Genomic DNA, 17,128 nt, shown 5'->3' on the forward strand with positions numbered 1-17,128 from the left:
CATGTGACTCTAGATCTCAGGGTTTTGAGTTTGACCTCCACATTGGGTGTAGAGATTACTTAAAAATAAATATCTTAAAAAAGGAAACTGAATGATACTGTTAAGCAAATCATATAATTTCGGGACTATAATATCTTAATGTGTAATTTATAACAAAATAAATTGAATATAGTATAGTTGTCTAACACTAGAGAAGTGAAAAGCTGGTTCAGGTAGTCCATGAAATACATAACCCTTAAAAACTGTGGTTAACAGACAAACCATAAGTGACTCTTAATCTCACAAAACAAACTGAGGGTTGTTGCGGGGAGGGGGGTTGAGGGGGTGGGGTTATGGACATTGGGGAGGGTATGTGCTATGGTGAGTGCTGTGAAGTGTGTAAACCTGGCGATTCACAGACCTGTACCCCTGGGGATAAAAATATATGTTTATAAAAAAACAAAACAAAACTGTGGTTAACATGAAAAATGCTTATGTCAAAATAGGTACATGAGGAAAATCAGGATACAAAGTTATGAATACAGTTTGATCACAGTATACTAAATATAAAAACTTCTAAAAAGAACATGAGAGAGCGCCTGGGTGGCTCAGTCGTTGGGCATCTGCCTTTGGCTCGGGTCGTGGTCCCAGGGTCCTGGGATCGAGCCCTGCATTAGGCTCCCTGCTCGGCGGGAGACCTGCTTCTCCCTCTCCCACTCCCCTCGTTTGTGTTCCCTCTCTCACAGTCTCTGTCAAATGAATAAATAAATAAATCTTTTTAAAAATGAGAAAAACAGTAATTTTCTGTAATGAGTATGTGTGTGTTTATGATTTATTTTTATTTATTTGAGGTGGGGAAAGAGGGACCAGGGGAATTAGGGGGCAGAGGGAGAGGGAGAGGAGAATCTCAAGCAGACTCCTCATTGAGCGTGGAGCCCTACTCAGGGCTCGATCTCAGGACCTTGAGATCATGATCTGAGCCAAAAAGAGTAGGACACTAAACTGAGCCACCCAGGGCCCCTATAATGAGTGTATATATCTACACACTCATTATATATATATACATACATATATATATATAATTTTTTTAAAGATTTTATTTATTTATTTGACAGAGAGAGACACAGCGAGAGAGGGAATACAAGCAGGGGGAGAGGAAGAGGGAGAAGCAGGCTTCCCACTGAGCAAGGAGCCCAATGCAGGGCTCAATCCCAGGACCCCGGAATCATGACCTGAGCCAAAGGCAGCCGCTTAACAACTGAGCCACCCAGGCGCCCCAATGAGTATATATTTTAAAAAACAAACCTTCCTAAGAGTTTCTTGCTGGTGTAAAAGATGATTCGGAACCATTTCTCTTTGCAGGCCCTCACCCCTTCTCACGCTGTGACTATATTAAAGTGCTGAGGGAGAGGGCTGACAGAAGACAACACTGTTGTTTCTTTCCTATCCCAGGTGTTGGAACCAGTCAGTAATGTGGTTACGTAGATAATTTATTTACACGTGTGTAATCGAAGGGTACACTGTACACAGCATATGTGGCTTTTGAAGACTTATTTTTTTTATTAAGATTTTTTATTTTTAAGTAATCTCTACACCCAACATGGGGCTCAAACTTAAAAGCCTGAGATTAAGTTGCATGTTCTTCCATCTGAGCCTGCCAAGTACCTCTAAGACTTGGTTTGTTTGCTTTTAGGGGGGGTTTGTTTTTTGGGTTTTTTTTTGTTTTTTGTTTTTTGTGTTTTTTTTGGTGCTTGTTGACAGATAATCTTGACCCTTAGGGTATCTTTGGTGTGTTTTGATGGATGTTTTTGTAGCACAGTGTTCTAAAGCATATTAGAGAATGTTCCATGTGGTTAATGTTTTCTGCAGCCTTATGGTGGTTCCTGCTAGGAAATGGTTATCATCTCTGGGGGGCCTCTCTGGGAGTGGCTCTGGGAGCATGTGAGATAGAATGTTTGTCTTGTCAGGCATCCTCTGATTATCAGGGAGAAGGGGAGTGGTAGAGACATCAGTCATATTTCCTGTTACTTTTCAGGCTTTTGCATTGATATTCCTGTGCCAGTGGCTTCTATTTTGGAGCAGTGGAGAAAATGAACATAGTATTCCTTATCTGATGTTATTTTCAAAATTAAATCATTGTGTTTAAATGGCCGTTTTTATTCCTCCAGGCGGGGACTTGCTTCTGGTCTTGGTGGTTTTTAAAAATGTTCTTTGTTTATCTTTTCCTTTGTTTCTCTTTCTTTTAAAGCCGTGATATACTGATTGTTATTCAAAAAACATTTAAATGTCTAAGTAATTTCCAAAGTGTTCTGGGTATGTTACCAAAATACCTTGAAGTGTGAAATTTTTGAGACCTATTATCTCCTTAATACTGTATAAAACCCAGTCCTGGTCCCAAAAGAGCTTAGAGTCTCAGTGGAGGACAAGACATTGTGTATCATTTAAACAATAATCAAAAATCCTAAAACATAAAACGAATGGCTGTTTCAGGAATGCATGTCTCATATACTTTTTATTTTATAACCAGCCTCCTTCATTATACATTAACCACTCCCCCACCCCCAAAAATAAAAGAAGAAAGAGGATAGTGTGGCAAAGACCTGAGATGAGATTATTTTAGATCTACATTGAGCAGCTAGAAGATTGTTAAATGAAATCACAGCTGAATGTGGTCATGGCCTAGCTGGTAAGTAGTTTGCTGCATATGCGAAGGAGATGCTTGTGAAGGGCATTGGGCATTTCCAGTCACCAGTAACTACTTAATACTTAATCTTTTTGGTGACCAGAGGCCATGGAACAGAGTAGAGAATGCCAGTCAGAGCTGTTGTGTTGTTGTGCTCCAGGGTGCCCTATGAATGTCCTATGTCCAAGGGGTGCCTGGCTGGCTCAGTTGGTAGAGCATATGATTCCTGATCTCAGTGAGTTCGAGCCCCATGTTGGGTATGGAGATTACTCAAAAGTAAAATCTTTTAAAAGGTGGGGAGTGTCCTATACCTGAAATCCAGAAGGAAAGCAGATGGGTGACCCTCTAGACTGTCTCTTTCTGCCACAGAAATACCAGTTTTCTCAGAAGAGGAGTATTTTTATCCAAGTAGAAGATTGAAAGCACTTAGAAAACTTCGGTAAATTAGGTGTGCACATTGAAAAACGTTTATCATCATTAAAAACTTGCCCTCTTCTTTGGTAAATTAGGTGTGCACGCTGAAAAACATTTATCATCATTAAAAACTCGCTCTCTTCTTTCTTGGGCCCTAGATCAAAACGAAAGTATGTAATACTCTTCCCTCTAGGGTTGACTGTTTCACATGCATCATGGCCAAATGTGCTTTACCTCAGTGGTTTAAAAGTAAAGGCAGAGTCTTTGTTGACGTGCCTGCCACAGTGAAAGATCTCTGACCACTCAATGTGTTCCTGTGTCGAATCAGTCCTTGGTATTCAGCTGTGGGTGTAGGAGGAAATGGAAACTAAACTCCAGGGACCTCGCCTGTTTGGATCACTGCTCTGTGCCCACCTTCTGGCACAATGCCTGACTCATTGTGGCACTTCTAAATATTAGGGAGCAAATAAGAAGAGGACTCTGGTGACTGAATAGTGTGCCATTAAAAGGGGTGGGAGTGACAGAATGAGGTTCATGTTTGAGAGGAAAGACAGTTCAGGATGGGAGTAGCTGGTAGGTCACTCAGTGAGGATTTCTAGTAGATACAGATACATTTAGTAGAGCTATAGCTGGAACAAGTTGTTGAGGCTGGAAATTGGAAGTTAGGAATGTTTGCATGAAGGTTGTAGTGAAATTGAAGGATTTATTTAACATTGCTCTGGTAGAGAGTACAGCTGAGGATGGAATTTTCAGAGGGATGTCAAGGTGGAACTCATTGTTAAAGCAGTCTTAGGGGAAAAAAATTGTTATTGCCGGATTTTCAAAAGCAATAAAGAATTAATATAGTGGGTAAGTAAGTACTTTTTCCTACTGTAATCATCAGCTGATGATTTTAGACCTAAAGGCAGTCTAGATACTTCTGTGGGTGTTAAATTTTTCCTTTATGACCCAATTTAGTACAACCCTTTTGTACTTTGGGTACTTTTGCCTCATTGGACAGGTCGTTAGGTCTTTCATTAGTGCCCTCCAGTGCGGACACTGCCCCACCCCCGCTGTCCCCTTTCCTCTCCTGCCCAGGCTCTGATGGTGGGGGATGTGGTTGTCTTTACTCTTTGGGTCTGACTCTTCTCTTCTGACATTGACAGCCTGTCTGCCACACTGGCTCAATTCCAGATGTCGGGGTGCCAAAAGGCAGGCTGGGGGACAATTAGATGCATCATCCTAATTAATTCTTGATACCTGACTGATGTTTAAGGCCACATAGAAGGCATTCCTGCTTATTTCCGCAACAGGCCCTGAGTTTTGCGAAACAACAATTAAACTTAAAATTGGCCTTCATGGTTTTATCTCATTTATCATGCCCAAGAATTATGGTCTCGTGTTATAGATCCCTTTGCACCTGGGTTTTCAGTCACAGTGCCCTTCTCCTAGGGTAATGGTCCGCAGTATCAGTTCTGGGGCATCTTTCAAAGTAGCTTGTAATTGAATGCCTGGACCTGCTCCATTGGTAGAGCCTGTGACTGTTGATCTTGGGGTCGTGAGTTCAAGCCCCATGTTGGCCATAGAGGTTACTTCAAAGAAAAAAAAAAAAGAGCAAAGTAGCTTATACTCCTAAGATTTTTAAATATTTTAAGTAATTTTTGAAATATTTATTTTAGGGCGCCTGGGTGGTTTGGTTGGTTGGGCGACTGCCTTCGGCTCAGGTCCTGATTCTGGAGTCCTGGGGTCAAGTCCCTCATTGGGCTCCCACCTCCACGGGGACTTTACTTCTCCTTCTGACCTTCTCCCCTTTCATGCTCTCTCTCACTGTCTCTCTCTCAAATAAATAAATAAAATCTTAAAAAAAAAAAAAAAGAAATATTTATTTTAAATTAGAAACACCAATAAGGACTTAGGCAGGAAAAGTTGTTGCCTTCTTGTCAGTGCACCACCTAGATAGGCTTTAACCTGACTTCCTGATTCATTCATTCTCGAACTTACTCATTCCTAGGTTCATTCTTCAGTCATTACTGAGCACCTACTTCGTGTCAGCCACTGTGTTTTGTGCTAGTGACAGCATTGTTTTTTTTTTTGTTTTTGTTTTTAAGATTTTTATTTATTTATTTGACAGGTAGAGATTACAAGTAGGCAGAGAGGCAGGCAGAGACAGAGAGGAGGAAGCAGGCTCCCTGCTGAGCAGAGAGCCTGATGTGGGGCTTGATCCCAGGACCCTGGGATCATGACCTGAGCCAAAGGCAGAGGCTTTAACCTCCTGAGCCACCCAGGCGCCCCTAGTGACAGCATTGTATAAGAGATAGGCGAGATCCTGCTATCATGACAGACACTACATAGGTGATCCCAGTGAAGTGTGATGGGCACTTTGAAAACCAAAGAAAGCCCAGGCTGCTGTGAACTGTGAGCTGAATCGCTTAACCCAGCCTAGGCATGGGCCTCTAAAGAAGTGGTGTTTGAGGGGAGACCTTAAAGAGTTAGCCTGAGTAAGTTAGAAAAGATTGTTTCAAGCACAGCAGACAGCTTGGACCAAAATCTCAGACCAAGACTGAAGGAGTTAGAAATGGTAGCTGCTAGCATGTTAAATCCAGCGTAAGGGGAAAGTGATCAGGTGGAGAGTTGGAGAAGGGGCCCACTCATACTGGGAGATGCTTTGTGAACCTCATCAAAGAATTTGGGCTTTATCCTAGGGGCACTTAAAGTCTAGGGAAGGAGACGGTCAGGACCAGGAGAAACATTAGGTTTGTGTTCAGGAACCAGAGCAGTGGGTGAATTTCAGGGACATTGAGTCTAGTTGGTGAAGTGTAGTGATGGACTGGCTGTGGGGGCGGGCAGGCTTCACTGCAGGCAGAGTGGTTCCTTAGGAACTGTCACCTGTTTGAGTCTCCTTTCACTTGCCTTCCCTTCACAGTTGTCTACTGGTATTTGAGCAAAATCTCTTAGTGCTGGGTCATTATGGTCACAAGGCCCTTTACATACAGTATGCATCTCTGTTGGAGGAAACTTGACTGCAAGGGGATGGAGCTGACTAGTAAGCATGAGTCATGTTATGTGGAGGAGGGATGTTAGTTGGAAGGACAGTTCAGGTGGGTGAGCCCTCTTAGCAGGTCAAGTTGTAGTTTAAGACTGAGTAGCTTCTCATTTTCCTAATCCCAAGTAACAGGCAAAGCTATTCTGTTATCATATGCTTATTTTCTTTCCTGAACCATTTAATCATATTTTACTCCAAACTACTTAGATTAGTGACATAAGTAATCTGTATTATATTGGTGAACATATCACAAGACACCACTGAATTGTATACAGTTTTGATGAGTTCAGTATCTATATCTTGGTTTATTAACTAACCATGCAGGAACAAGATCTGAAAATTTTTAGCAATATTTATTGAGCACCCACTATATATCAGGCCTTATTCTAAGCACTGGGGATACAACAATGAATAAAACAGACAAAAAATTCCCTGTCTGAAAGAAGTACATTCTAGCAAGAGTGGTTGGGAGAGACAAACTGGAAATAACTTGTTTCTCATACAGTAACATTTAAGTACAGGCCTAAAGAAAGTGAGAGATAGAGTAAGCCAATTGGATATCTGTACAGAAAAGGGAACTGGAAGTACAAAGGCCCTGAGGTTGGAGAATACCTGGCATGTCTGAGATGCATTCAGTACTGACCCATGTGGCTGGAGCAGAGTGAGCGAGGGGAAGAAAAATAGAACTTAGGGTAAGAAAGATAAGAAGAAGGGGATGAGGACAGATTGTGTGGGACCTTGTAGGTCAGTGGAAGGACTTTGGCTCTTATTCCAAGAGAGGTGGAGAGCTTGGGCAGAGGAGTGACTTGCTCTGACTTACATTTTAATTGAGTCACTCTCCGTGCTATGTTGAGAATAGATTGGGTTACAGTATGGGGTAGAGGGACAGGGTAGAATCTTAGAGGCCAGTTAAGCTTGCAATAGTGTAGGCAAGAGAGGTGGTTGTGACTTAAACTGAGGTGGTAGCAACCAGGAGTCGTGGGAGGTGCTTGGATTCAGGATATATTTTAAAGGTAGAGAGCCAGCAAGATTTGTTAATGGATCAAAAGTGAAGTGGGAGAGGAAAAATAAGAATCAAGGATTACTCTAAGATTTTAAGTTGTGCTGTTAGAAATTTTGTTTTACCAGTTTCTGAGATGAAGCCATTGTGGGAAGAGCAAGTTTGGTGGGGGATGGGGGGATTCCAGAAGCTTAATTCTGGACATTTTAAGTTTGGGATGCCTATTAACATAAACATCTGGGGCACCTGGGTGGCTCAGTCGGTTAAGGATCTGACTCTTGATGTCAGCTCAGGTCTTGATCTCAAGGTCATGAATTCAAGCCCTGCATTGGGCTCCACACGGGGTTTGGAGCCTACTTTAAAAAAAAAAAAAAATCCAAGTAGAAGTATCTGATAGGCAGTTGCTTATACAAGTCTGAAGCTTAAGAAAGAGGACTTGCTAAAACCTTTGGGAGTCCTCAGAAAATAGACAGTATATATATTTAAGCCATGAGACTGACTAGGATCATCATGGTTACCACAGTCATTATCAGGAGAAGCTAGCAGAGTGGATTGAGAAGTAGCCAGAGAGAATAGCAGGAGAAATTTGTGTTCTGGAAGTTAAAGAGTGTTTCAAAGAGACTCGAACATGCTGTATCAGATGCTGCTGCTGTCAGCATCAAAGTGGGATAAGGATGAAAATTGGCCCTTGGATGTTGCAACATTTTAATAGTATTTGACAAATACCAGGTAGCTGAAGTATTTATGACCCGTACTGTTGGGTTGTTGGCCATGATGCCTTGAATACATAGCATAAGATAGTTGCACAATTGCAGTTTGAGGTTTTAAATGTTTTACACTTCTACTTCCTTTGGACCTGTTCAATTTTATTTTTTACCTTTTTGTATACAGTTTATTTTTTTTTTTTAAGATTATTTTATTTATTGGGGCACCTGGGTGGCTCAGTGGGTTAAGCCTCTGCCTTTGGCTCAGGTCATGATCTCCGGGTCTTGGGATTGAACCCCGCATCAGGCTCTCTGCTCAGCAGGTAGCCTGCTTTCCCCTCTCTCTCTGCCTGCCTCTCTGCCTACTTGTGATATCTCTCTCTCTCTCTCTCTCTCTCTCTTTCTCTCTCTATAAAAATAAATCAATAAATAATCTTTTTTAAAAAAAGATTATTTATTGATTTATGACAGAGAGAGATAGCGAGAGAGGAAACATAAGTCATGGGGGAACTGGAGAGGGAGAAGCAGGCTCCCTGCTGAGCAGGGATCCTGATGAGGGGCTTGATCCCAGGATTCTGGGATCGTGACCCAAACCAGAGGCAGACACTTAACCACCGAGCTACCCAGGCACCCCTGCTTTTTTGATGTAAGCTCTGTGCCAGTCTTGGGGCTTGAATTCAAGACCCGAGGTCAAGAGTCACATGCTCTACTGACTGAGCCAGCCAGGTACCCCTGGACCCATTTTATACTGAAGAAATATTGTTAGGTAAGGAGTGTCTGCCAATTACCACTTGGCTTTTAGGGGCACCTGGGAGGCTCAGTTGGTTAGGTGTCTGCTTTCAGCTCAGGGTCATGATCCTGAGTTGTGGGATCAAGCCCCACCTCACAGGGAGCCTGCTTCTCCCTCTCCCTCTGCTAAAAATTTTTTTAAAAATTAGGTTGAGGGCCCTGGCCTCCCTCTGGCCACAGTGCTTTAAAAAAAAAAAAAAAAAAGTGTGTGTGTGTTTGTTTATTTATTTATCTTTAGAGAGGGCTAGAGAGCATGCGAATGGCAGGAGGGGCACAGGGAGAAAGAGAATCTCAAGCAGACTCTGTGAGAGCATGGAACCCTATGTGGGGCTCGATCTCACCACCCTGATATCATGACACAAGCCAGAATTGAGAGTTGGACACTTAACCCACTGAGCCACCCACGTGCCCCTTAGCATATTTTATATGAAGATGCAATTACTGGACAAATTCATCCGCAGAAAAATCTAGCCTCTTGATACTGGCCCTTTGGAATGTCTCAAGGGTCAGAGGTCTGTGGCAGTCTGTAGAGTTGTCTTAGAGGAGGGAGGGATGCCCTAAGGAAGCACAGCTTGGGGCCGCTGCTTGTGCTGGGGGACTCCAGGTGTGGAGCTGGTTCTGGGTAGTGGTGGGGGTGGGCACTGAGTGAAGGCTTCTAACTCTTGTGGTGTGCCAAGTCTTGTTGCCCAACTTATACAGCTATAACCACAAACTGTTACACATCATTTCTTACTTAGAGCCATTATTAACATTACTTGCCTAAAGAAATACAGAAGAATTCCTTTTGAGCCTTCCCTTCCCTAGTGTGAGTTGTTCGTGAGCGGAGAGGACTTACTTACCGAACTCCTGCAGCTCTGCAGTTTGCCCAGTTTGACATTGGTTAGTGGAAAGTGCCATCTTCGGGGAGACTGGGTGGCTCAGTTGTTAAGTTGTCTGCCTCCGGCTAAGGTCACAGTATCAAGCCCCGCATCGGGCTCCCCGCTTGGCCCAGAAGCCTGCTTCTCCGAACTCTGCCACTCCCCCTGCTTGTATTCCCTCTCTCGCTGGGTCTCTGTCAAGTAAATAAGTAAAATCTTTGAAAAAAGGGGTCAGGGGGAGGAAAGGGCTCTCTTCAGAAACCCTTAGGAAATGCTCAGACTGACTAGATCATTGACCTTAGCTTGAAGTTAATTCCTCAGAAAACTTATGCTCTTGGCTGCAGCCATTGTCTCTATACTGTTGACATCTCCAAAAGTTGACAAGGTTTTTATGTTGTTCTTGAGGAAAGAGACTTTTAATTCACATAAATCCATTTTGTTTGATTACGAGCCTGAGTCTTAAAGATGTGAAAAGCTTGTTCTGTGTTTTTTTTTTTTAAGAGTTTTTATTTATTTATTTGACAGACAGAGATCACAAGTAGGCAGAGAGGCAGGCAGAGAGAGGAGGAAGCAGGCTCCCTGCTGAGCAGAGAGCCCGATGTGGGGCTCGATCCCAGGACCCTGAGATCATTACCTGACCTGAAGGCAGAGGCTTGACCCACTGAACCACCCAGGCGCCCCTTGGTTTGTGTTCTTAAACACAGCAACTTATGGTGGTTAAAAATGGAAGTATAATTTACTTACTATTAATGTACAGATCTGAAGTGTTCAGTTTGCTTAGTTGTTACAGTTGTGTCACCATGTAAGCACAAGGCAACACAGAATGCTGAATGTTTCCGCCACTCTAGAATGTTTCTTTGTGCCTCTTTCCAGTCAGTCCTGTACCCCCACCACCACTTCAGTCACCACCACTAACACCTTCTGACTACTATCACTATAAATAAGGTTTGCCTTTTCCTATACTTCAGATAAATGGAATCCTATAGTATGGTGGGATTCCTGGTATGTATGTATGCCTGGCATCTTTCACTCAACATGTTTTTTTTTAAAGATTTTATTTATTTTTTTTGAGAGAGAGAGCGCTCATGAGAAGGGGGAGGGTCAGAGAGAGAAGCAGACTCTCTGCCTAGCAGGAGCCTGATGTGGGACTCGATCCCTGGACTCCAGGATCATGACCTGAGCCGAAGGCAGTTGCTTAACCAATTGAGCCACCCAGGCGCCCCTTACTCAGCATATTTTTAAGAATCATAGATGTTGTTGTGTGTATTCATAGTTCATTCATTTTTATTGCTTTACTCTGTTTCATTGAATGACTATACCATAACTTGTTTATCAGTTCACCTATTGATAAACGTTTGGGTTTGTTTCCAATTTGGGACTGTGATGAATAAGGCTGCTGTGAACATTTTATATTCATTTTTATGGACATATGTTTTTGTTTTCTTGGATAAATATCAATAAGTAGAGTTGCTGTGTCACGGGTTAATATATGTTTGACTTGATATGAAACTGACAGTTTTCCAAAGTGATTGATTGTACTGTCTTACACCTCCACCTACAATGTATGACAGTTCCCTTTGTTCCTTATCCTCTCCAGACTTTGATATTATCACTCTTTTGTTTTATTTTTGCCATTAGTGTGTTATCTCAGTGTGGCTTTGATGTGCGTGTCCCTAATGACTAATGACATGGAATGCCTTTTCATGTGCTTGTTACCCATGCCTATATCTTTGGTATTGAGACTATTTAAGTCTTTTAACATTCTTATATTATTATTATTTTTTTAAGATTTTATTTATTGGGGCACCTGGGTGGCTCAGTTGGCTGAGCATCTGCCCTCAGCTTGGGTCATGTTCCTAGCATCCTGGGATTGAGTCCCACATGGGGCTCCCTGTTGAGTGAGGAGTCTGCTTCTCCCTCTCCATCTCTCCTCCACCTGTTGTGGTTGCTTTCTCAAAATAAATAAAATTAAAATCTTAAAAAATAAAAGATTCTATTTATTTATTTGACAGAGTGTGCAGGCTAGAGAGCTCACAGTCGGGGGAATGGTAGGGAGAGGGAGAAGCAGGCTCCCTGCTGAGCAAGGAGCTTGGGATCATGACATGAGCTGAAGGCAGACGCCCCACTGACTGAGCCACCCAGGTGCCCCAGTCTTAACATATTTAAAAGTTTGGGTTGTTCATTTTTTATTGTTGTTTTGTAGGAGTCCTTCTGCATACAAGTTCTTTGTTACATACAGTATATATTTGACAAGTATTTTTTCCTAGTCTCTGGCTTACCTGTTCATTTTGTCTAATGGTGTCTTTGAATGAACAGAAATTTTTTTTTTTTTTCAGTTTGAAATACAACTTATTGGTGGATTATGCTTTTTATATCCTGTTTAAGAAATCCATACCTGACTTTTGGTCTTAAAAATATGTTCTGGGGATGCCTGGGTGGCTCAGTTGGTTAAGCCGCTGCCTTCGGCTCAGGTCATGATCCCAGCGTCCTGGGATCGAGTCCCACATCGGGCTCCTTGCTCGGCGAGGAGCCTGCTTCTCCCTCTGCCTCTGCTGCCACTCTGCCTGCCTGTGCTCTCTCTCTCGCTCTCTCTCTGGCAAATAAATAAATAAAATCTTTAAAAAATATATATATGTTCTGAAGGGTACCTGGGTGGCTCAGTGGTTTAAAGCCTCTGCCTTCAGCTCAGGTCATGATCCCAAAGTCTTGGGATCAAGCCCCACATCGGGCTCTCTGCTCAGTGGGGAGCCTGCTTCCTCCTCTCTCTCTGCCTACTTGTGATCCCTGTCAAATAAATAAGTTAATTAAAAAATACATATATATGTTCTGATATGTTTTTCTAGAAACTTTGTAAACACCCATTTCTTTAGGAGTTTCCTTTCCCCCATTGAACTAATGATTTAATACTTTAGCTGAGGGGTGCTTGAATGGCTTAGTTGGCTAAGTGTCTGCCTTCAGCTCAGGTCATGCTCCCACAGTCCTGGGATAGAGCCCCACATCAAGCTCTCTGCTCCCTCTGCTTCTCTCTCCCCGTCTGCCTTTCCCCCTGCTTATGTGCTCTCTTTCTCTTTCTGTCAAAAAAGTAAAATCTTCAGGACGCCTGGGTGGCTCAGTTGGTTAAGCAGCTGCCTTCAGCTCAGGTCATGATCCCAGCATCCTGGGATGGAGTCTCACATTGGGCTCCTTGCTTAGCAGGGAGCCTGCTTCTCCCTCTTCCTCTGCCTGCCACTCTGCCTGTGCTTGCTCTCGCTCCTCTCTCTCTCTGACAAATAAATAAATAAAATCTTTAAAAAAAAAAAAAAGGTAAAATCTTCAAAAACAAACAACCCCCCCCCAAAAAAAAATAAATAAATAACTTCAGCTGAAAATCATTTGACTGCATTTGTGTGACTTGCAGGGTAGAGATAATATTACAAGGCAGTAACTTTGTCTATAGAAATCCTTAATGGATCTTTTTGAAACCTGGTGCTGAAAAATAGAAAGCATAATTTGTAATTTAAAAAAGAATAGTTATAGGGCAAACTATTATAGATACATTTTTAAATAGCTTGGCTGGAACCACCCACGCTATCCATCTGCAAGCTTCTGACGAGCTGGATGCTTCTAATTGGATCAGGGAGACACAATCTCAGAACAAGTAATGACACTTGAAAAAACCTGCAGTTAATTAAAAAAAATTTTTTTTAAAGATTTTATTTATTCACTTGACAGAGACACAGCGAGAGAGGGAGCACAAGCAGGGGGAGTGGGAGAGGGAGAAGCAGGCTCCCTGTTGAGGAGGGAGCCCAATTTGGGGCTCGATCCCAGGACCCAGAGATTATGACCCAAGCCAAAGGGAGACGCTCAACGACTGAGCCACCCAGGCACCCCCGAAAGAATTCTTAAAAATATACCAAGAGGTACTTAGGATAAATAGAGAATAATCTGACAGAGAAAACATTAACTATTCAATACCTCTATTATATTCCTCCTTTTATCAAAGACCTAGTTGTGGGGTTGGGAAGGAACCTATCTGGAAAAAGCAGGGTCAGGGAAGGTAGAATACTCAGTTTTCAGAACAGTTTTGTTCTCCTGATCCATCTGAATTATATCGCTGTGGTCTGAGAAAACTAGCCCCATATACTCTCAGTAAAATCTTGAGGCATTATGAAGCAAAGGGAGAAGCCCGAAGATGGGCGACATGCAACATTTGTCCCAGCTGTCAAAGGTAAGCCTGATAGTGGTGATTCCTCAGAGAAGTACTAGAACATTTTATTAAACAAATGGCCTCTGGACACAGGGAAAGACAACTGGTGAACACTGAAAGGTATATGGGTTTATAAAGGACATTATCCAACAATTTATTGATGACTAATTGTGCTGGGTGCCTAACCTATGAACAGTTGGCTGCTGGCCTTGAGATTTGGTTCAGACTCCTTGTATGTGCATTTGGTTCAGACTCCTTGTATGTGCATTTGGTAACAATATAATATTTTAAGTTAGTTATTTTGGCTTGAAGACAGCGTGCTGATCAAATTTGTAACTGATAGAAAGTTGGTACAAATAGTGAATACATATTCAAAAAGATCTCAACTGGTAAATAAATGCCCAAGTTAAATGACATTTATTAGAGGAAAATTTTAAACTTTGATTCAAAAAAACTAATTTGTACACCCATGTGCATAACAACATCATTCACAGTGGTTAAGATGTGAAGCAACCCAAGTATCCATGGATGGATGAATGGACAAGCAAACTGTGGTGTCTATGTACAATGGAATGTTATTCAGCCTTAATAGGGAAGGAAATTTTGACACATGCTACAACATGGGTGACCCTTGAAGACCTGATACTAGGTAAAATAAGCCAGTCACAAAAGTATGGTATTATGTGATTCCAGTTATATGAGATAGTCTACCTAGAGAGTCAAACTCTTAGAGGCAAAGTAGACTGGTGGTTGCTGGGGCTTGAGGGGTATAGGGTGTTGTCTAATGGATCCAGAGTTTGAGTTTTGAGTTAAACAAAACAGTTTTGTTTTGAGTTTACCTTGTTTTTTGTTTTGAGTTTACCTTGTTTTACAAGGTAAACAGAGTTGGGCAGATGGATGGTGAGGATGGTTGTGCAACAATATGAATGATCTTAGTGCCACTGAAGTGTACATTTAAAAATGGTTAAGATGGTAAATTTTATGTTAATATGTATTTAACCACAATTAGAAATTATAAAAATTTGATGACACAAGTACAGAGTATTTATTAGGCCATGTGAAAGATCCTACTGTGTGTCAGGATGCCATGGCTGTCCAAAGTCTATAATGAAGGCAAACTGCATAATAGGAGTATAGTAACCAGAGGAAGAAGGCCAAGGCAGGGTATGCTCAGGATATGGCATTTAGTTCTGGGGGGTCTTATTTCAGGGGATTGTTGATAAACCCGAGAGTGGGCAAACCAGAGCAGCCTTGATCTTGGCTACTCTTCTGATAGAGAGTATGAGGAAGACCTGAAGGAATTATGGAGTTCTGTCTGTAATGGAGTGTATCAGTAAGCTTTGCTGTATAACAAACAGTTACAACAAACATCACAGTTTAGTAGCTTAAAACAAGTATTTCTCATAATTCTTTTCTCCCCAGGTTTATGGGGATGTAATTGACATATAACCCTGTGTAAGTTAAAGGTTTACAATGCACTGATTTGATTTTCTCATGATTCTTTGGGGAATCTGGGTGGTAGTTCTGGTCTGGGTCTGCTCAGCTGGAACTGGATGGCCTGGGGGTGGTCTCACTCGTATAACTGGCAGTTGGCTTTGTGTCAGATGGGGCAGTGAGGATGACTTTGGTCACATGTCTCTTGTGATCCAGAAGGATGGCCTAGGCTTATTCACATAGTGATGGCCCAAGAGAACCCAAGAGCAGTAAGAGAGCAAGCTTTCACACACATGTATTTTTCAAACCTCTTGGTTTTTGCTCTTATGCCATTGGCCAGAGCAGTAAGTCCAGAGTCATTGTAAGGTGATTCACTATCTGATGGCATGAAAAAAAGGTAGTTATTGTGGCCATTGTGCAAACAACCTATGACCACCTAGGAAGTGTAAAGGAAATAGAAAAGTTTCATTAGAAACATCACAGATAGGGGTGCCTGGATGGCTCAGTCGGTTGAGCGTCGGCCTTCAGCTTAGGTCATGGTCCCAGGGTCCTGGAATCGAGCCCCGCATTGGGCTCCCTGCTCAGCGAGGAGCCTGCCTCTCCCTCTGCCAGCTGCTCCCACTGCTTGTGTGCTTGCTCTCTCGCTGTTAAATAAATAAAAATCTTTAAACAAAAACAAAAAAGCATCGCAGATAGATGTGCCGGAGTCACTCAGTGGGTTAAGTGTCCTAACTGTTGATTTCGGCTCAGGTCATAATTCTCATGGTGGTGAAATTGAGCCCCAAGTCAGGCTCCATGCTAGAGTTTGGAGTGTGTTTAAGATTCTCTTCCTCTCCTGCCCCTCCCACTCGTGCTCACTTGCTCTTTCTCTGAAATAAATCTTATAAAAGAAAAAAAAAGAATCATCACAGGTAATTCCACAATGTAAAAAAGACCAGTGACTTCAGATCCATCTACAGAGTAGTTTTCTGACTGAAATGGCCCCAGAACAGAAGCAAGCCAACAATAAAGGGAGGGTCTTGTCGTTGGATGTGTTAGAGAGGTCGAGTGACCTCTTGTCTTTCTGACCACCTTGGACCTGTTACATCCTCTCTTCCAGGAAGCCTTTTCCTGCTTGCACACTACCTGTGGACCTGTTAAGGATGGCTGTTCTCTGTGCCACACACAGATTTCTGTTGCTCTACCTATACTGAATGACAGATACCTATAGTGAGTAACAAATGTCTTTACATGACTGTCTGGGAGTTCCTTGAGGGTGATTCACCATCTCTGTGCCAATGTCTGCAGGAAATTGTGTTCCAACCTCAGGTTGCCTCCTGGTGGTCATCTGACTGTGGCAACTCCAGCCACACTGTCTGCATTTCAGACAGAAAGAGAGAAAATACCCCCCGTCAGTAGAGATTACCTCCTTTAAAAAACATTACCAGAAGCTCTACCAGATGGTGCCTTCTTCCTATATTTATCTTTTTTTTCTTTTTTTAAGATTTGATTTGTTTATTTGACAGACAGAAATCACAAGTAGGCAGAGAGGCAGGCAGGAGTGGGGGGAAGGAGGCTCCCTGCTGAGCAGAGAGCCCAATGTGGGGCTCGATCCCAGGACCCTGGGATCAAGCCCCACATCGTGCTCTCTGCTCAGGGAGGAGCCTGCTTCCCCCTCTCTCTTTGCCTGCCTCTCTGCCTACTTGTGATCTCCGTCTGTCAAATAAATAAAATTAAAAAAAAAAAAAAAGGTACATCTTTTTTTGCAAGAGAGTTTGAGAAATACAAGTTTTTGATCTGTGTGTTGCATCTGGTAGGAAAGGATTCATAGATACCTTCTTCCCAGGATCTGACTCCTATTCAGGCTGCTTACGGAATAAATGACCTCTCTGACGTTGTGCACTAATTCCCAGAATCTGTGATTCCTCACACACATAATGAGGTAGGATGTTCTTTTTATCATAATCCTGGCTACCTTCATGACTATATTTTGTCACTTGGAGCTCCTAGCTTCATAATCCATGGGATATGGCAGGAATTGGCAAACGTTTTATGTAAAGGGCCAGATGGTAAATATCTTT

The 17,128-nt window shown here is 42.4% G+C and overlaps 1 protein-coding gene across 4 annotated transcripts in view; it reads left to right on the plus strand.

The window, feature by feature from the left end:
* The window catches only part of GFOD2 (glucose-fructose oxidoreductase domain containing 2), a 38,923-nt gene that overhangs the window by 5,230 nt on the left and 16,565 nt on the right, over positions 1-17,128 (plus strand). Inside the window, exon 2 of one of the 4 annotated variants that reach the window (XM_032854177.1) lies at positions 16,168-16,277. The exons of the other annotated variants lie outside the window; for them this stretch is intronic. The gene's annotated coding sequence lies outside the window, so the exon portion shown is untranslated. The remainder of the gene's footprint in view (positions 1-16,167; positions 16,278-17,128) is intronic. 4 annotated transcript variants of the gene reach the window in all.

This window comes from Lontra canadensis, unplaced genomic scaffold (genome assembly GCF_010015895.1).
Source record: "Lontra canadensis isolate GAN:19392208 unplaced genomic scaffold, GSC_riverotter_1.0 scaffold8, whole genome shotgun sequence".
NCBI lineage: Eukaryota > Metazoa > Chordata > Mammalia > Carnivora > Mustelidae > Lontra > Lontra canadensis.